This window comes from Opisthorchis viverrini (assembly GCF_000715545.1).
Source record: "Opisthorchis viverrini unplaced genomic scaffold opera_v5_26, whole genome shotgun sequence".
Lineage (NCBI taxonomy): Eukaryota > Metazoa > Platyhelminthes > Trematoda > Opisthorchiida > Opisthorchiidae > Opisthorchis > Opisthorchis viverrini.
The window spans coordinates 844181-866446 of NW_008751683.1; the positions used below are offsets into that span (position 1 = coordinate 844181).

At 40.2% G+C, this 22266-nt stretch overlaps 1 protein-coding gene across 1 annotated transcript in view; it reads left to right on the plus strand.

The window, feature by feature from the left end:
* T265_02263 (hypothetical protein) overlaps window positions 1–22266 on the plus strand; it is a gene marked incomplete at both ends in the record, with an annotated part of 36539 nt that overhangs the window by 5955 nt on the left and 8318 nt on the right. The window contains 9 exons of the mRNA XM_009166467.1: window positions 3081–3152; window positions 5311–5394; window positions 8224–8319; window positions 11261–11404; window positions 12233–12648; window positions 13153–13258; window positions 18515–18647; window positions 19253–19317; window positions 21909–22024. The remainder of the gene's footprint in view (window positions 1–3080; window positions 3153–5310; window positions 5395–8223; window positions 8320–11260; window positions 11405–12232; window positions 12649–13152; window positions 13259–18514; window positions 18648–19252; window positions 19318–21908; window positions 22025–22266) is intronic.

Consider the following 22266-nt stretch of genomic DNA (forward strand, 5'->3'; position numbering starts at 1 on the left):
CTAGACATCCTCTGTCTTTGTCCTCTATTACTGTCTAACTTTCAGGTTACATTCCAGTTCAAATCTGAAAATCTAGAGGATGTCTAGCATCAGGCAAAAATTCGGCTACCACAGACAAAAAATGTTTGATGATGCAGACTTTTCGCAGTACAGAAACTAATATTTATCAAATGGAACAAATTGCCTTCAGTGTTATTTCAAATGGTGCCCCTTGAATTGCGCAGAAAGATCAGGTTCGTGTAATCGAAGACGCACATATGCGTCATGCAACCAGATATAAATGCTAACTAAAATTGCTTCAGCAGTTCCACCCCTCTATCTCGAAAACAGATGGGTCACAAAAAGCTACACTATCGGATTGCATTGCATCATTCGAGGCACAGTTTTGTTTCCTACGCCTCTGATGTTTTGCACGCACAAGAAAGCACGTTTCGTTAAATGTACACGCAGAGTACATAAAATTAAAGGCCAACATTACACACTAATGGTTAACGGAAGAATAACTACTAAAACGAAAGGCAATGGTAGCAAAACTGCCTGACTTGACGGGCCATTATTTGTGGAAACCAAGGTATCTTTTCCATTCATTTAAGTTCAACTTCTCATCTATGGATAGTCGCAATTGTTCTTCGTGTCGGGTTAACACAATGGCTGTAATGCAACAATGCGAGTCAAAGACAGGTACAATACCTTGAGACAAACCTTTGCACGACTATTTGATTAAAATAAAAAGATAAAAAGAAAATCGGCTCGGCCAATCGAGATCTACTTATGTACAAATGTTGCGGGGTAGATATTGAAGGACATCTCGCACACCATTCCTTCAGTGACTGAAATTACTAAGTTCCGATAGCCGTAAAGATGTCAAAACTCCTCACCAAAATGCTGTTTCCTCATCATTTCTACTCACACTATAAGGTTACGGAGCATACTTTCATAAAATAGGCACGATTTACACTGCCGGGGGCTAGTCATTCAAGAATGGCGTAAAACAAATTTTTTAGACACACTACGTAGCTGTTGCATCCACTTTCACGCCACGATTGTGCATTATGTATATACTGCATATTCCGTACTACGTATAATATATACATACACTTCGTACATGTACTTCACACTATATGTATGTCAGGTAAGTCGGTTGTATCCTCAAGGTGGCAGGCAGGGACCGTTAGATAACAAACCATTCCTAGACACAAATTGCCACTGTCTGAGGAGATCTTTCACACCGGTAAGGATGCTGCGCCAATAATGTGGTAGATTTCTCTGAAAGAACCCTCACGGAAGGCGAAAAAACTGAAACCCTTAGATACTCTCTTCTCCAACTTCTGTCCACTTAGTCTTTGAGCCTAGTTGAACAAACCGGATGATGCGAGACACAAGGAGAACGTTATCTGGCCAGTGTAGATGGTTTAACCGTATCACATCACTAAGTTATTGAAGACTCGAATTTATTTGGAGATCCGTTGTTGCAATGCGATATTTCTGACCCCCATAATGCTTCGATTACGCTCCTGAAAGCACCTAGACGTTGTCGACCCTTATCAATAAACTGACATTTCAGCTTCATGAAATATTGCTTTAGCATACTGGTAGCCATAGAGAAGTCCTGGTACCCAATAGCAAGCAGTGGTACCATGCAAAACAGAACGTGTGTTTTGGAAAATGATATGATACAGTATGACTGGCTTTGTATTGTATCCTGTGATCCTGCAAACGACAATTCATAATCTGAATGTGATAGCTTTGATTACACTATTCATATATATTTGAGGAAAATCTGATCAAGATAAACGCAAACCATCTGAATGTCCCAACCTGTTTTCTACCTTTCATTTGAAAAAAAACTATCGCTAAATGTTTTGGGCAGTGTCTAGATTAACTTCATATGAATCATCTTTAAAGGACACATTTTGCCATGCTGGTGCTTCAAAACAAACGGAACAAAGAGCTGGTCATCCGGCTATCGTAACCTTATATTATTTTAAGTTTTGTGTCTATAAAATTTCTCTCTTTAAAAGGGATTGTAACGGTCAAATGCATGAAATATAAATATCCTTATCGACAGTAGGGCGTCGTGGAGTTTTCAACGGTTTGATTACGACGAGCCCCTCTACGCCTTTGTATTCTTGTCGTACTTTTGGCTGGCTGTCTCAGTTGTGGCTGTCCTGAATCCTTTATTTAGAATGCACCACCATATGGACTCATTATACATGGGCATCATCCAACATATACGACGGAAATCGGCCGCATATGGTGCGCTGAATGTTGGGTAGTTTGCAATTAAATAAACTTTGGCAAAGTCAAGGTTTTTTAGAGCATAAGGCAATCCATTTTGCGTGAAAATGGTAACTCTAAGTGACTCCATAATATTATGGATGATCTACTACACTTTTCATAAAAATGCCTAAATGTGAGATAATTTTTTAAGGTTACCTCTTGAAAGTTAATTATTTCATTGAGGAAAATAATAAATCTATTTATTTAAGATTCGGCAACGGGATAAGATGTAGTGGTACGCAGTTTAAAACATGGTCACGTGACTGGTTCTTCTAGTTTAACAAAACTTGTTGATGCTCTTTCTGTGATGAAGCTTAATGAAAAGAACAGTTCCATTATGCATTAAGGCTTTTTAGCACAAACTTTCCAAACTGACAGGAAAATACTGTAAGTAATACAGTAAGATGAATCAAATCGAATCTGTTTTGGACTAGTTGATTTCAAATTTTTATTACAGAAAGAAGAATCCGTGCAGATTTATTTCCCTGCCCAAGTATTTTGGCAACGAAGGAAAGTGAAACTTCTCTCTGCGTATGCCATGAGAAAAGTTTCACCAATTTACTGAGGAAAGTTGGAGTGCAAATGGACCACTAACTATGTTTGCTTACAGAATTATTTTCCCTGACAAAATTTGCCAGGGTTAAACTAAATAAACCGAAGGTGACATTTACTCACCAAAGTTTAACACATCTTTTCTTACGCACAGTAAGTAGGCTTTACCATCCTGGAGAATTGTTGTAAAAGCTGACTAATTATGTATTTTGATTTCAACACTATATAATATGATATTCGTTTGTTAGGATCGGATTCGGGGTAATATTGATGCCCTTGACTATCTCAGAGGAATATCTGGATTGGAGAGGCCATTTACTGTAAGTCCTCTGAACGCCTTGAGTTTTTCTTTTTTGAAATTAACGAATGGAGTGTGAACATGTAGATGATGAATAGAATAAGATACTTTAAAGAATATCACCGATAATTTTTGTTGTCTCATGCGATTGCATTGACTTTACGTTCAGGAGGCCACCCAGAAATTTAATGCCCTCAGTTATCATTTGATCGCAAAAGCTCCAGGTTACAGCTCGCGGAAAGTGCTGTTCTGATATCCAACAAGAGCTCTCGAGTTTAGTTGCTTCCGCTTTGGATCTGTTGGTTTCCTACGTCATCCTGGGTCATCTAAGTTGACCATCTTAAACTGTACGGCACGTGAGCTAACTGTAAGCAGTAACATCACAGAATGTGAGCGTTACATATTTCGGCACCGTTTGTTTTCTTTTGCCTGTATTATATTGTGGTCTCAGTCCTATACTGACTAGTCTCATCTGCCGACGTTACGCCAGATAAAGAAGTTGGTAGGGGCTCTCGAGAAAATAGCTGAGAAATGTAAATATTCATCCTACATACAAAAAGAATAGTTTTGTCGGCTTTTGGGTGAAATAAAATACACCCCCTTTTGAATAAAAACATTGCATTTATTTTTAAACACATTCCACTAGAATGCATAAGAAACAAGACACAAAGTGTATAAACATTCTACAGTCTCAATATTTGTCTTGGGCTACGCTTATTTCCACACGCTCATTTGCGCCGGCGAGTCGGTGAAATTCATCAAATTCTCGTCCTATTTTGTAGTCAAACTTGCAAACTATTTTCTCTTGATACTAATGCAATCTTGTCAGAAGAGGAAAGTTACACCAACTTATTCGTCCAGTAGAAGCGGAGAATCAGCTAAAGTACGGTATCTCTCTAAACTTGTCTTCCAAAACCAAAGATCGATCGAACGTTTGTCATTACATGACCTCGGTTCCAACGATATTAACGTCAGCTCGCAGTTCACAGCACCAAGATCAACGCATATCCGCAAGTGTTCGTTCCATGCTAGGACATACTGCATTCGATGAAACCACGTTCATATAAGGAGTACAATACCTTCACTGAGTCATGCTAAGTTTATTACACCTCAGGGGCTAACGGCTACCTCTGGGCTACGTGGTAGCTAGCATGTGATAACGTGTTGGTTAATGGGTTGAACTTTAGCGTTGCACTCAAATTAACAGCAGAATTCTGTCACACCAAACCAACTAGAATAGTGAATTTAGTATAAGTGTCTTTAGATTTTTGTCCCATATCTAGACATAAAGCGAAGCCGTAGGATGAAATTTCACCTGGACTATGTCACACAAAAGAGAGACAAACAAAGCAAACAACTGAATAAAAGTAATTGGCTAACTACTCACTTGATTTTACACAATGTACTGGAAGTTGGTTATTTTTAACGGGATGAATCACGAGGTGAAACTTTGCTAGTTTTAAACGTATCAGTGTTTTGTGACAAACATAGATTACGAATTAACAGAAGGTTGTGAACGAACTAGAAGTAAGTAGTTAACAAGATGTCTCTAGGGGACTTTTTTCCACTCGTCATAAACGACAGTGTCTTCGATGCACGCACTTCATGACCGTTTCGATTAAGTTTGCAGTGCGACAATATATTTATTTGGAAATGTACCATTTCATTTTGAAACATATCAAGTGAAGTAGAAATGCAACGACAAAATTCCGGAAGACTTAATAAAGGCAATATTTAGAGTCTTAGACAAAACGTGCTTGTTCTCTCACGTTTTAGGTACTACAAACGTTTCACGAATGCTAATAGGTCAAGCAGTAAACCACGCATCAGTAGGAGCACCAATTACACAAAATTATTCTGGGATGTGTTTTAGAACCAATAAAAAGGAGTAGTCAGTGTGTTATCACCCATCCTTTAAGAAAGCAGCTTACTTTAAAAATCCACTGATACCTTAAATTTTACTCATATAACGCTCAAAAACACGGTAACCTAGTTTTGGGTACAAAGCAAGTTGTTAAATCCATGTAGTTTGGACTTTGGTTCTAGTCACGGTGAAGTTAGAAAAGGGGGTGTTCGTCATAGAACTCATCAGTTAATTGACTGGTTAAAAAGAAAACTCCGTATTCAATCCAATGCAACTGACTCCTTTTTCTCCAACTTTATCGCCTTCTCTTTTCAAGGATCTGGTGACGGAAATCTTTCGTGCAGCACTTGTGCTAGGCCAGGAAGACAACGTTCCACACCCGGAACGTATTTTTGACTCGGTATGTTACCCTTATTTCTTGTGCATCGCCAGTGAATCCAACTTTCAAAAGGTTTAAACCATAAGGATGGTTTTTCGTTGCACGAAGCTGAGAAGCAACATTTTCCAAGCCATTGAAGTGAATCCTCAAGCCTGTCTCCAAAAAGTAGCACGTTGTGAGGATAAAGTCAGACAGAAATCTCAACCAAACAGAACAAGCAGCTATTATGTTCTGTGAGATGTTGAGTCAATCATCCACTTTTATATATAAATGTATATATAAATATTTATCGGCAGTATCTTACCTTACCTTCAACTAATTTCAATTGAGACCTAACGCGAATTCACTGAACTTTCTATTTGAAAGTCCGATTTATCCATCAAAAGTAGGAGACTTGAGTTTTAGCGCATAATTTGCCTTTGGATGCCAATTACATTCAGACGACTGCAGCGGAGATGAAAGCGTATGAAAACATTTGACGCAGTATACAGAAAAAGAATATCTATTTTTTGCGAACTCGTGTTCTGGCGTTTTGAAAACGCTGTTTCAGCTGTGTAGTACTTCTCAGGGAGACTAAAATCCAAGAAGCATATAAAAGATTGATTGAACTAATGGTAATAATGATGGTAATAATAATAATAAAAACACCGTGTATTATGCAAATGGATCTGCGCAAACAGCTTTCACCAACACAGAGGTGGAACCAGAGGGAACTACAGTCATAAGATTTGCCGTATAGTATGGATAGTTGGCTCTGAATGACCCAGGTTATAGCCTGGTTGATCAATAGGAGAGCCGTGGGATCACCTGTGTGGTTGTGCACGGAGATTGTGTCGAGATATTTTGAACACAACTACCGGGCAGTGTATAAACACGCGAGTATGCTTACGCAAATAAAAATAGTAGGTTGGATTATAAACAAGGGAATAGACACAGCCCGTGTTATTTTTGCACCCAAGTCACTTAGTCATTGTGCTGTAATCTAACGGACTCAAAATTACCGGGGTGCACCAAGGCACACATTCACAAGCACGTAAACGACTCCGCCTCTTCATGAAACGGAGGCGGGTCAAATTCCGAAATTCATCATCAGTTTTCTTAACTTTTAGCCAAACCATATGAGCTTGAATAAACTAATCGAAATACGATAAGGCTGATAAATCGACTAGGACCAAAGTACGACCAGCCTACTCCTTGCAGCTGATGATGCGAAACCCCAATGGTGTACCGTACGCTTCTTTGTCATCGCATCCTAACATTCTAGGTTGGTAAAACTCGTGAAGAATCGTCTGCACTGTTTGTAATTGACCAGCAAACGTGCTTCACAGCTACGGGCTTCGGAATATAATGCAATTGACGGTTGATCTCATTCCATGGCAATTTCACAGAATAATGAACAGCTGTAAGAAAAGCCACAGTAAATGGAATTGTGAGCAAAATGTAAAAGACGGGCTTACCAAGAATGACCTAATGAACGTGCAAGATACGTTCAAAAGAGCGACCGTGAGCAATCTTTAGGCAATGAACATGGGGACAACTCGTGTCCATGCACCTTGATTTCCCTGTAGGCCAAGTCCGAACAAGTAATCGGATTTATTTGGTCCATCATCTGACAACTGTGTATAATATCCGTAGAGTAGTTTCCAAAGAGTATAGTTGTATTGTATCCGTAAGCCTGTTTGCACTTCGTGCAAGCCGCGTACAACGAATACAGTGGAACTGTCATCATACACACTCAGTTGTTCTCTTAGTTTCACTTGAAACTCGTGGAAAATATCTCTTACTAATTCAATTCATATTGCATGGCGTCTCGCATTGCGGATGTACGCAGACCTAACGTACCGATAGCGCAAGAGCCTGTTGTTAGTAGACGCCAAGAAAACTTTATGCTAAATGAGACCACAAATGATACAAACATCAAAATCATTAAGAAATCAGAAGATACTTGAATTCTGATTTGAGGAATTGGGTGCATTTACAAAATACTGGTCCAGCGTCACCAAAATACAGGATACATACACAGGGTGTAAGTGGTCCTAGTATCCATGTCCGCGAATACTCGTGTTCATGCGACCTAATGAACGACGTCAGTTTGAACGATTCAAGAATCGATGCTTTTCTGTGACGATTGTCAGTTACTCTGAGGGAAGGCTGACAAAGTTCTATACTTTTCACGTAACTGTACAGCATCTGGCTGACTGATGTTTTTGCATATACTAATTGGACAGCGAACGAATACTGTTTCCATTGGTTTTATTAGAAAAAAATAGCGAAATAACGGACGATCTTGCAGAAATTCACTGAACTAAATGCAGCTGTTAAGCTGGACAACACATCGCTGAGATTTATGTATTTTAGTAGAGAAAAATAGAACGGTTTCGTATCCAAGGCTAAGAGGATGAAACCAAACTTTGAGGAGAATTATGAGGGTCATACAATGAAGAACTTTGAGAAAACCATACACTTAGAAAGGGGATTTGAGAGTTTTCCAGATTCGACGAGAGCAACCTCCACGGAATAGGTGCTGTCAAATGATGGTGCATAACATTATTTGTAAAGTTTACATACCTTTCGTAAGTGCCTTTGGTTGTACAAAAGCCACCATCTTGTTTGACATAGAACTTCGTCAAATTCCAACTTATTTATGGTAGCGCCGTTGCTTACAGCCAACTGTTTTGAATCTAAACACAAGAGTGTGATAAGGAGAATGAGCAGTTCCTCACTTGGATGCCACATACTTTTGAGCGTTTCATACGGTTCCAGAAATTAGGCAATCAATTCATCATACCCATCATAAAAGCATTTACTGTTCTATAAGACCCCCTGTGCTTTAATTAATCTCCGACCCAGAGCATGAACGAAAAAGTAGACCGTTGCTGGAACTACATCAGACAGCTGACCGACGCAGTTCAGTGGCACGTAGCGCAGGCTGTTCGCTACCATAAGGTTAGTCACTACATGTATTGGATATGTACGAGTTTGCATATTAATGGCCCCATTTTCTACAGCAATGAATTCCATTTTCCAGCCAAGAGAATGAATGGTCTGTTTTATAAAAGGAAATCTAAAGTCTGTAGATCACACTTGCTTTTCATCCAACGTAGTCGCGTCTAAACAAAAAAAACTATCACAGACGCATACCGTTTTTATTTTCGTGGACTGAAAGGAATTAGTAGTGCTGTGAAAAGTATCGTCGTTTTGAAAAAAAACGCAAAAGACCAACTAAACGTTAGGTGTACAACCAATGAAAGAATTTCAGTAGGCCTCCGTTGGGTATGTTTATTCCACAGAAGGACGGAAATCCGTCGCATTCGTGTGAACGAAGTCAACCAGCAAAAGCGTACATTTTAGACTACTCATAAGTAACCGAAAGCAAAACTCTCTTGACCAACCTGAAGGGAGCATAGGGCCTCAACTCGATGCGTGATACATTGGACGTATTTGTTTGTGTTGTCGGGCTTATAATGTAGGAAGAAGCGAGTGGAATAAGCAACAAAATGTTTTTTAATGTTTCGATGTTATTGGCAAGGAAATCTCCCAGGAAATATCAGAGAACTTACCGATTCCCTCTGCGCATTTCTGTAGTTGGCAAGATTCAGTCTAAGCGTGAGCACGGGTTGAAGGTCATAAGCAATGAACAACACAAAACAACTCTCCGCGGAGAAAACCGACTTATGCCGTATATTTGTCACTGAAATAAATTTGTTTTGGGTTTAAAAAGGGCATATGAGCGCCTGTCTAATTCCAAGCTGTTGCTTGGGTGTGCTTCAAAGCACCCTTGTGTAAACGGTAGGCAGTATTTAGTTCGAAGTACAAGATTTGCTTGGGACCATAGATAGCTACAATTCTGGCAAAGCATTGGGTGCTGGGTTCGAACGTTACTGTATCGGCTTGTCTGACTTACCTGGTTTGAAGTAACATTCTTTTCTGACTGGAAAGAATCGTTTATTCTTCGGCCGAGGAGCTTTATATCTCTCTGCAAATTGGGTCACCTTTAACCCAATGAAAAGAATGTTTCGAATGTTTCTAAGTTTTGCGTCTTTGATATCACTTTGGGGTAACAATTTCTTTTCCTTCGAAAAGCTAAGCCAGCTCTTTGTTTATTATCTTGTTGCAAACTTGAAAGTCAGCTGTTTAATAATTCCATGTGTTTTAGGTAAACAGACTTAACAACTCTTCCACTGTCTCTGGAGGTCAGTCGCATATAAAGAAAAGCAGTCGGTGTCCGTCTCGTGTTCAGCTGTCTGGATGAACAAACTCCAGGGGCTGTAACAACTCACCCGGATTTAATCCATCTTTTGATCGATAAAATGTAATATACATGTTCCCAATATCCCTTTAATGTGATAAAATGTTAGTAATCTTTATGTGCCTGCTGACAAGGAACCCGATTTTCTAAAAGCCGAAGTGTGTAGCCAAAAAGATATGTTATTTGAAAGACCAGCGAATTCCTGAGCTCCACCGAGAAGAGGTGAAGAGAACAGTTTGTTAGAGTGTTACTTAACTTTGGATGCTGAAACTCTACTAATGTGCACCTGAAAAAGAATTTCAATAACTGCATTTGAAGTGCTACTACTTAGGTGCCTCAAACGTAATTTTTTCAACCGGGTTTTGCGTGTAGATACGGATAGAAAAACAACTACTTTTGAAGCAGATGGACCATTCAAAAAGAGACATGAAAATGATTCAGTCCCCTTATCTCGTGAAATTCAGATCCACAGATGGGCTTTTTTTTACGATAAATACCCTTGTCTAAACCCATTTATTCTCAGGACACTTTTAAATTTGTCGAACACTCGACCAGCTTTAGAATCTGGTTAAATTCATTGCACAGTGGATTCGGTAACTTCAAATTTTAGTGCCGCTGTTTGCTGGAAACCAGTTAATGACCCATTAACCAAAACACTGAAGAAGTGTTTACCTGACTCGTTTACAGGATGCGCGCGCACCACCGTAATACATGTCTACCTCGTAACTTCATGGGTAGGCGTAGATAGATTGCATTTCTAATAAGCCAGTGGGGGTGTATGAACAAAAAAGACATCTACATTGTCTATCATTTGTGCGCAGTTTAATATCACAAACCTGCTTGGTTTCCGACGGCGAAGTAATGCGTAGTTTTGTCACAGATCTCACGAATAGTCAGTTGCTCTGTGACGTTTGTGCGAACTTAAATTTAGGAACACTTAACCACGCAATTGTATCATATATGGTACTTTTCACCAAAGGCGAAATTTGCTTGATGAAGTCGAAAGTAAACTAAAACAAGTACGAACCTTTGGTGTGTTCCAGTAGCGAATATTTGATGAGCCCCCAAGAAATATGGGTGTTTACACTGAAAACAGTGGCGAAATCTGCCTGACTGTCTCAACGCTGTTTCGAATAATGAGTACTCGCTCTGAGACAACTTCGATTACTTTGTAGAGGTTTTCAATGAAGATATCGACCTCTAACTGAGACTAATTTACACTGAATATCAGAAAGTGCTGTGCAGCGGTTTTGGAGACATCAACATTGATCAGTGCACGTACTTCAGTGTTTTTCGTATCGAAGGCTGCTTGCTCTGAACTATTTGCCTCAGAGCTGTGGGTTTTTGTATAAGTACCTGCATTTTCTACCCTTCTCTCCCGTCTTTTCCTAGTAGTCTCTTCCTCAGAATTGTAGCAAACTCAGTGATAAGAATATAACACTCATTTTTGTTGCCTATGCTGTCACTCATAGTAAGAGCCACCGAAGAAGAAGCTGACTTGAGCCTACTTAGCCGGCCCACAATCATTGCCAAGATGATCTTGCCTCACTGAAACTCCAGTTATTTTAATGTATTTTGCAGTATTGGGCTTTAACTGTTCAAAAATATCCCATTTAAACTGAAAGTATTTTCTTTCAGTTTCACCATGAAACAAAGACTACTCAGCTACAAGTAAAGCAGATATCCAAAAGGTTTGAAAATACAATGAAGGATTTCGAACTGTCCGAAATTTTGAACATGGAGCAGCTTGCCAAAATTGATGCATTGATTGAAGAGCAACTTGTAAGTAGTTTGTTGGAGGATTTATTGTAACTAAATGCCTAAGTTAATGTAACTTACATCACCTTTCCCCTTAAATATCAGATGAAATTCTTTTTACATGTTTTTACAATGTAATGGAATCTTGGTGTCGATTGATTGTTGCTAAAGGGACAAAAATAATCGTACAGGCCAGTAAATTTCAGCCGCCTTATAGGATTGAGAATTGATCACCTCTTGAAAGACTTGTGAAAACAAAGTATAAAATTTAGATGGCCAAAACGCTGGTGGACTGAAAGAAAGTTTCTCAGCAATGGGGTTCTTAGAAGGAGAGATCATTGCACCACTGGCTGTTTCTTTCCATGGCGGGATTTTTCCGGTAGCATTTCGTTACACGTAAGAATCATTTCATCTGTTCTATCCTGACGTTTCAAACTATCGGCGCCGATCAGATTTGTGGAGTCCAACAAATATTTTAGTAGCCCGAAACATTGCACATCTGAATTTCTGAAGTTATATTTTCAAAATGGAATCTCGACTGAAACTCCCAAAATCAGATATTCTGTGTTGGATTTTGTTATACGTGATTGTGATTTATTAAGTCATACTTTCGAGGAAATCCAAGTGCTTTAGGGAGAGTGCATCGTTCAGTTGAGTACCAACACCGTAATTTTTTGACTCGAATACTGCTGGGTTGCACGGACACATCCCTCCATATCATGTGTAGTTAAATATTTTCCCAGGGCCTGCTGCTTCTTTGTTCATTTCTGCACTGTTGAAAAGCCTTTGAAGCTCTGCTGTAATTCCGTTGTGATGTCTATCTATTTCAATGGTCCATATTGTCTGATTAAGAAAAAACTGAATGGACTGGCTAACACGGCACGCCAGTTGTGCCTCCAATCACGAGAAGTGGCCCCACTGCAGTATCGGAACTTGGTTCCATCTGGCCAACACTCCGCCCAGATGCTGGCGTCAATGCGCCTTACCGATGGGACCTGGATTCACCGAGGTCAACAGGTTCGTGTGTGGGCCAACAGTCGGTCTGCCTCAGAGCTTCATCATGAATGGCAAGCGGAAACATTGGACGGAAAACACAGTTTGACCATGCCCTCTGTTTGTTTGTGGCTCACGTCACCCGAACCAACGCCCCAGTCTAGTCTGCGCGCATCTCCTAGCGAAGTGACTCAAGGATTGAAATCCCAAACAAACGGTGCAGGATTCGGTCTTGAGAAGAACTCTCTGTTAGGGAACAGAGCTTCAGCTGCGAGGTGAGTTTAAACTTCTTAACTTTGTATAGAAAGTATATCAATGGGACGCATTGTAGGACCTGTTGGATTGCTTTCATTTCTTTTTATTGATTGGCATTTAAAACGTGATTAGGGAGCTCCAATGCTAGGAATATGGTGGCCACTACCTCTGTTGTAAGGTTTCAAACTTGCATCATTTAATAATAAATAACCACGTTTTACCGGTGCAAATTTACCACGATGTAGTTTTTAACTGATCATTTTAAAGTGAGACTTAAGCAAGGAATGAAGTATACAATCCCATGTTACAACTATTCGAGTTGTTCACCCCGTGGTCTAGAATGTTGGAATCATATGAGTTGCCAACAAAGACACTACGTACTACGAGTGGGTTTTCGTGTATTACTTGATAACTAGTTAGCTAGCTTGTCCACACCACTACCAAATTTTGTTGGTTTAAATCGAAAAAAATTTTTGTGGACCTTGTTCAGTTCCGAATGCGACAGCTTTCCCATTATTTCCTAGCCTTCAACAGGATATACTGAACATGTGGATGGATATGATAAACGAGTACGGTCACATTTTGCTGCCTACCTACAACAAACACCTTCAAAGTTTCGCCGAACAACAGGTGAGTTGTCCTCTACCTTTTATGTGCACGAGAGGTGTTCATTTAATAAACCGAGGATATAAATGCTACACAGAGGGGTTTGGAAAACAACCGGTGAATTTATTGCTGGGCAACGTTTCCTTGACTGCATGACACACAAGAGTGGTGGGAAATTAAAAACCGCTGTATACAGGAAATCAACAGATAGCGGTGCTGTCTTAAACTACTCCTCTTCATATCCAAAAGCAGTATATGCTAGCATAGCCTCAGCGATGTTTAGGAGAGTGAGAGCACTGTGTAAAGAGGAGGTCGACCGAAGGGCAGCACAACTTGAGATAAAAAGCAACTTCAAGATGGCGGATACTCAGTGGGTCCAATTAAGTAAAAACTAAGGCGGGTATTGGTGCCAACACCAAGACCCAACAAGGAGTGGATTGGAACAGCGGTCATTCCATACAAAACAGGGACATCTGAAGTCATTAGAAGGGTACTGAATACGGCTAACATTAGAGTAGGTTTCCAGAAGGGGAAAACTTTAAGCTCGGTGTTGGTGCATTTGAAGGATCGCCTTCCGGTTGATAGGACTAGGAACTGTGTATACAAACTAAAACGTAATGACTGTACGAAGGCTTATATAGGTCAGACAGCCAGGGACTTGCACACCAGAATCGCTGAGCGTAAGCGTGCCATTAACAGACCACCGAGAAACGCAGAGGAATACCAGGTGTTAGTCAAAGATTCGGCAATGACAGGGTATGCTCTAGACAGTGGACATAGGACAGATTTAGAAAATGTGGACATCCTGAGACGGGGTTTGAAATTCACACCACAGCGACTGGTGGCCGAGGCGGTGAAAATCGCCAAGCATCTCCACAAACTTGTGGAGAGCGGTCTTAGGTCAGCCGAGATGACACGAGGTGATGTGCAGTTATCAGCAAAATGGTCTGGGTCTAAAAGTACAAAATCCAAGTAGAGTTAGATCCAATTAACCACCCCACCCCCATCCCCAAACTAATTGTCCCAGCACCCTTGGACGAACACAGGTGAACGAAATCTGTGAACGACCCCAAGAGGAATTTTCCATTAAGGTGTCCTAGACTGAAGAAGGAAGGACGAAAAAATCCGGGTTCATCATAAAGACGAACCCCCCTAACCAATCTATCGTAAATCTTAGTCATCCCATTAATCAGCAAACAGGGACATCAGACTGAACACCCAGCACTGATCACGTCACTAGTCATAAGGAGTCTCACGGATTAGTTCCCTGACTGCCTTAAAACCCAACCAACCTACTTACTTACTCACTTTGCCTGACGAAGCTTTTGTGTCAAAAGTGAAACGTTACCCAGCAATAAATCCACCGATTTTTTACCAAACCCCTCTGAAACGATGACTTCCCAACCGGTCCCAAACATTTTCCAAATGATTGAAAGCATTAGTCTATTTTGTTGATAAAAACAGTCGAACCTACACCTAGATCTTTTTGCGGTGTTTTATTTGAGTCAGGGTTAGTCAAGAATTTTGCAGTATATTTTACCTTTTTTAATGAAATGCCATTTCAGTTTGGTTGAAAAGCAATAGTAAAGTAGCTTTGTAATTCATTTCTTGATGCAAGTTTTCGCACCAACAGCCTTCATACCAAAGACTCGGGATGGTCCGAGTCATTTGTAAATTATGAAATAATTTTTAGTATTTGGGAGACAAATTAGATTCTACTACAAGAATCTACGACTCCGTTGCTTCTCAGGCCACATACAACTCACCTAAATGTTAGATAATATTACCTATATGAAACTTTCAAGATAAAGATTGAAATTCAAAGGTATGGTGATTTATGCTAAAAGGCCGATAAAACTTGAACAAATGTTTTTCCACTGTTGGGAAACCAATATAATAGGTATTGCGTTTTGAAGGGAGCTGATCATGTGGCATACAGGCGGCCCTATTTTTTTATAGTCTACAAATAATTATTATGTATATGGAAACTATAGGAGAGCTATATGTTTATTCCAAAGAATGGCAGAGTTTCAGTTTACCTTTGCGAACACCAACAATGTGGTTTTTAATACGGATGCCATGGGAAGTTCAGCAACCAAGAATTCGAAACTGGGATGATTAACTTCATCACTTAAGGTTGAGGTCAACTGAATCGAATAAGACCGGCTCATCAACGGCTATTTACTCTCTCTTTAAATTGAGAGAAGCGCAAGTGAAACGGATAACGAAAGAGATGTTGAAGCGTAATTTTGCCTGCAAACGGCTGGTAAGTAGGGTGACTGATCACAATAATATTAAGCATATTATTATGATAAAGGCCCGAAAACAGGATTTGTATGTCCGGCTTTCCTTATCGTTTGCATCATTTTTCTTCTAAAATGCTTTACTATTTGTATGCGTTAGTTCCATTACATCAACCGCATTGCATTGACTTGTTTAAGACCTCGGACGAATACATCCCCTAGATATCCCGATTATTTAGTTTATTTTATGCCTTTTAAGTGCATAAATCAAAATTGAGCCTACAACTTTAGGGGGCTATGACCTAGGATCGAAGAAGACACCAGGGTATACGTTAGTCACTCACATCTACTCGTGAGGTACACGTGAATTTATGGGCGACTGACTATTTACCACTATCGCTCTGATTGGTCTATTTTTGCCGCCTACGTTTCGGTGGACGGATCAGTGTTCGTGCATTCATACTCCCGTACTAGTCGCAAAAAATATTAAAATAGATAATAATCGTTCAGCTGTGAAGCGGGTTCGGTGCCTCAACATCATTCCAACCGAAGGAGGGACGAGGATTGACATAGCGTCAATTTGCAAAAACCTGAACACAGGAGTGGTCGAGATGTCTAGGTTGGGTTCGACCCACGGTATTTCCGGTCAATAAAGTCATAGTTTGGCCACTGACCTATATCTTGGTTAAAACCATTTATCCAACGGTGTTTTATCCTGAAACGTCGAGGTGAGATGTACTTCTTTGTTCTCCCTAGGTCATTGTTAGAAAAAAGCTATGTTTATACCAGATTACTGGCTTTAAGACAAGGAAATTTCGTTAAGTTCTGAATTCACGCTAGATCCTGCATTTTTGATGACGAATGTTTGTTGTCCATGAAACAAAACGGAACCAGTTACCACAACGCAATTTCGCTTGCTCACATTATGCTGTGTTTATCCGTCACACAAGGTCATCCACAGTCATCTCATGCAATTCTGTCTAACCGAGAATGTCCCAAATCTCATGCCTCTGGGGTGTCCTAGCCATGAAGATCCGCTTAATTATCTTGATTGTGTTAGGTTGGTGAGGACAAAGGCTTGTTACTTAACCGAAGCAAACATAACACTACGAAGACGCTGTGTTTTACAACGGTTCCCGGTATCTGCTTATTTCCGTTACACATCGCTCCACCTAACGGTAGACAATAACAACTCATTGACAATGTGGTTTACAACCCTGGTTGCCGAACAATAATCTGTCTGGTGAAGCTGTTTTAGCTACATCCGGATTTCTAAACTGAGAAAACAACTCAACCTGATGGAACTCTTTGTAATGTACTACTCATAAGGTTGCTGAGAACATCACAAACGAGAGATTCAGCTGGGTTCCAGGTGAGTCTCTCGAAAGAACCAAATTAGTTTGCAAATGAGTGTATATTCGCTGATGGAACTCTGTTATATGTAGTTGTGAACAAGGTTGATCAATATCATGACAGGGTAAATCACTATAGTGCAACTAGTGAGGTCTAGCATGTACACTGTTGGTGTACGAGTCAACACAAAGACGGAGGCTCGTTGGTACACGCGAAGCATTATGTGCTGCGGTAAACACCAGATGAAGAAGGAATGGCTGCCGAGGTACATTCATTTACAATTTAAAATAGTAATGACGGAAAACTCAAGTGAATCCTCTCAATTTAATGTGCATCACGAATTTGGTCTTGGTGAGCTGAGCAAGACATCGCAGTATATTTTCCTAAAAAGAACCCCTCATAACGTGACTGAGGACGAGTCGACAGCCAAGGAACAATGTTATCCTCGTGAGGTTTAACGGGTAGAAGTAGTAGCTCAAGTTTCGGCAACCTCAAGTTCTTTCTGAACACCAGGTCAAACGGAACCACTTAAAATTTGGTGCTTACGTGGAACGTGAGGTTGGAGAAAGCTCAAGGACTGCGTCTCCGCGATGGCCCCGAATAAGGGAGAAACTGGTCCTCAGCTGTCAGAAAAGTTTCGGCAAATCTTTGAGTAGTATGGTTCTTCAAGAGGATGGCTGGTTTTTTTCTGGAGATTGTTCCATTCCGGGAGATTTGCACCATAGATCATTTTTCAAGCCCAAACTACTCAATTAAAAATAACCAGACAAACCGACTCCATGAGATTTATTTCACACGAGTGTAGGCCTTTTGCACAAAAAGTACCGAAATTATAGTAATTCTCAAATAGCTGCATAGCCAGTGCTCTTACGGGGAAATCAAAGTTCGAACCCAAAAAGTTCACCAAGAAACAGCACTTGTGACGAGCGCAGTACAAACTGCTGCATATTCGAGTTAGAAGTTAGCATTTTTTATTCTATTGTTAGAATATCGAAAATTGGTTGTCTGGTACATGTTCAGAGCATGATTAAAGTCTCAAAACCACAGAGTTTAACTAGTTCATGAAAACTAGTCAACTTTCATAGAATCGATGAGGGTCAGTAATCAAATAACAAACAGAAGTATCAAACTACTCTTCGAAACCGAAAATTGAACTGTCAAGCAAGAGTGAACAAGTTATACAAAATAACTGATGTCTTATTTGTAATACATTACTCATATTATTGCTGAAAATTTGTCGACGAATTTTCAGCAACCTTATGCTTAGTGCATTAGAAATATATATGTATCGCGATATCTCAAATATCGTAGCTACTGAAACATTAGGCGGCCTGGTGCAACACATTCAGTTGCCTGTAAACATCACAAACGAGAGATTCAGCTTGGTTCCAGGTAAGTCTCTCAAAAAACAAATTAGTTTGCGAATGAGTGTATATTCGCTAACTGCTGTCTTGTTCACCTGCTCTGGGAGAGCTACGCTGGAAAAAATATTCAAAAAGTAGCTGCACTAGTGTAGCTTAATAGGCTACATTGATAAATTCAATAACAGTAGACAACCACTATAGTCTATACACAAGTCCTATCAAAAACAGTTCAAATAGAAGCTTTATTTTTCTCGATTTTTACAAACTTTGAGCACCGTGGGCCATTCAACTTTGATTACAACGAATACTTAACTTTTCAGGCAGACCTCTCTGTCCCCGACGTGGACCTAATGAACAAACTGTTGGAAAATGTTAAACCACTGATGGACTATGGAGGAGAATTGGAGGCAAAGATGTTGAAAAAACTACAAGAAAGACCCATTCGGCAAACCGGTAAGCCTGTATTGGAAAAAAACAAGCTGTGTCCAGCAGTGCTACCAGATAAATGGTTTGACAAGTTTACGTAGTAGTAGCTAAGCAGCTTTACGGCATAAGAAATATCCTGTGCACGGTCAGCTCATTGAATTTGGCGTTGCAGTCCAAAACCTGTAGAGCATGCAAATGTTTGCAAGAGCACAGTCCTCAAGGGGAAATTGAACCTATCATTAGAAATCACATTAGAATCTCTCTTGAGAAAAGCTGTTCGCCCGCTTTCATACCAAACACTACTTATACAATGGTGTTAGTTTCTATTCCGTTCCTTCTTTCTGTGGACGAAGCAAGCAAACAGTGTCTCCCAGTTTCCACCAAGCTTACTTCTTAATTCATCATCAAATTGTACGTAATTGGAACTATATATTCACTTAAACATTCTCTTACCAATAACGGGGAAAGTAACTAAATTTCGCCCAATCTGTCGCTTGCTCTCCTTTTGGTTAAACGTAAAATAGTAGCGAATTCAGTACCACTAGAAGAAGGAGAACAGAACAGTTATCACTAGGGGAATTTCTGTTGTCACTATTGGTAATCATTCCGCTTGACTCTTCATATAACTTCAGATAAATCGTCAGTTGTGACTGTACAGGAGCTACGACAATTGCTCCGAACTTTAAACAAATGGGAGGTAAGTATCAGCCCGTTCATTTTCCTTATTCCGTGATGTTATACTGAGCTCTCATATTAACTGTGATAGGATTCAGCATATGGATTCAGTGCATGGGAAAGAGTCTACGCTGGCACATAACGTTTATTTCTTTTCGAGCTTTACCCAAGTGTTCTGCTTACCACTTTATTTGTGATAGTGATGATGATGGGAAGGATGTCAGGGATGAACTGTTCGCCTGAATCTCCTCCCCAGTTAAACCATCAACCATAATACAACATATGTACAGCCCATATCAGTACCCTAAGAATTATAACTGTTTTATTCTGACAGAAAATCAAATTCGGGTTTACATACAATTGCAAAACATATTTAGCGCTTTCTGATTACGCTTCATATTCGTGTGGAATAAGTAAATGTCATCTCGCTGGAAACCTTTATTTCAGACTTATTAGTGCACTCTAAAATGAACTATAAGTTTCATTTTTCGTTGTACCACTTTCAAAGGGCTGAATTAGCCATCTGGAATTTCGGCTGATGTTGCATCTCAGCGTCTTTGCGTTACAATTTTATGCATATTTACGTCCATCACGAGAGTTGTTACGCCAGCTCACCACAGCGTTTGACTTGACTTTAGACGACCACGGACCGCTTCATTAGTTTAGTATTCGGCTGTGTAAGCTCGTAAGTATGTCGCGAATGTAAATCATGTCTGAATCACTGGAGGGCAGACCCAGACATTGTTTGGATTCCCTCGCATGCGCATAAGTACTAACGCGCACGTTACCCACGAGTCAGAAAAAGCAACTAAGGATACTTACGAAAAACAAAGGCCCCGCAGAGCACAAAGCCATGAACTATGAGTGTCTGCCAGCTTTGCAATCTAGCTTGTTTGAGCGTGCGAATAATGCATTCCAAAGCTTGCTAAGAATGTTGAAGCCAGTCATTTTTCACTTTCTTTCATTCACGGTAGGCTTTTTTACTACGGTCATTGGGTGAAATTCCGTTGGTCTTAAAACATCGGAAACGGAACTTTCTTGAGCATTCTGTAAACCAATTCAATAAAAAAACAAACACTCCTTTTCGAGAAATACACTCATTTGCAAATCTATTTGGTTTTCACGGGGGACTCAATTGAATCTCTCGTTTATGATGTCCTCCAGCTGAATGTGCTGCAGACAAGCCGCCTCATGATTCAGTTGGCACGATATTCGAGATAATGCGGTATATTTTCATAAAGGAAACTACTCACAAGCTTGCTGAAAACTCTTCGACAGCTCACGACCGGTTTCAACCCTTCTTGGGCTCATCAGATAGGCGGCCTGTGTGCCGCACAGTAAGTTATAGAATATCACAAAACGAGAGATTCAGTTGAGTCTCCCGTGAAAACCAAATTGATTTGCAAATGAGTGTACTTCTCGAAAACGGTGCAATTTGGGTTCAAGTAGATCATAAGGTTGACGGAAACTCGGGGTCTGCGCCTACCTGATGAGCCCTAAGAAGGGCAAAACCGGTCGTGGGCTGTCGAAGAGTTTTCAGCAAATTTTTGAGTAGTTTCCTTTATGAAAAAACACTTCTTTGTTTCACTATGTTTCTTCCCAGTACGACCCCTCTCCTGCCAAATCCCCCCTTCACTTCGATGGAATCAGGTTATCTAACTCGTGTTAGAATTTGAATGCGTTTATCTTTCTTCTTCTGACGGGTCACCACGCGTGATGGCTATGAATTTTATCTCTGAACCGTCTTCATATATAATATGTTAAGTTGTGCTGTCAAGCGTTAAATTCTCTAATAAAATCCAAATGTTAGCTACCGTTGGTCAAGTGGCACCTGTGAAAATATCTGAATGTGAATAAGCAACTTTTGACCTCTAGTACCAGGCGCGTCATTAAGTAGCATCTGATAGATGATGATGCCTATCACACTTGCTTCCTAATTGCTTTTGTGGCTAATTAGCTCACCTCTGAACAATTTTTCACCATATTTGGGGCAGTCAGTTCACATCACTGCACTTTAGGTTCGTTCTTACCAGAGCTTGCCACCGCATGCTTTCGGACTTCAGTTTTAGGGTCTGCAAATGAGATTGCAACCAGGATTTTACCGGACTACTCTCCGTAAAACGAAATCATTACTTCCGGAGAGGTAAAAGTTTTTGTCCTCGAGCAGAAAAAGTATCACTGAGGCATGGACTTATACGCTTACTAAGTTATTATAACTCAGGGGTATCTGCGTACGATCGTAAACAAAACCAGGACCATATAGGGCTATCACCATCACTGCGTAGTTTTCAGTCCCTCCAATTCCGGACAAACAGAACCATGTGGCCTCGATGGATTGATCAGCCCATTGTCCCCAACGCGTGGCTCTCAGTCCGTTATTCTGCTTAACCTCGATGATCCGAAGTGAAACATCTTGAGCCAGTGTATTTCAGTGCAAACTTCACTCGAAGAAAATGAGCCAAAATAAACAGAATAAAACCGGGCATCTACCAGGGCTTTATGAGGCGTTTTTATATGCAGAAGTGTATGAGTGGTCCTTGAAGTTTTGAGGATCTTCCGCCGTCAATGAAGCTCAAGGAGTTTAGCTTCGCTGAATCCTTGTTCCATTTACAGGAGTTGCGTGAGCATTTGAGAAATGCAAAACAGGCCGCTTCTTTGCGCCCAGTTCACAAAGAACTCTCAATCGATGACTGTCCGACTACTTTGAGGGCACCCCTGCAAATTGTTGAGTAAGTTAAACAGTGTGCTGCATTAAAATTGGTTATATATGGGAATGTACTCACTATTCGTTTGAATTTCGCACGAAATCATCACCAGTGTACACAGGACTATTATCACCTAGACAGGACTTCGTTGATTCGTTCCTTGTTTATTCAAAGGTTTTATTTCCTAAACGATGAGCCTGGTTTGCTTTTGAAAGGTTAACCTGTGTCGGCAACTGAATTGTGTCATAGAAATGCTAAATTTTCTG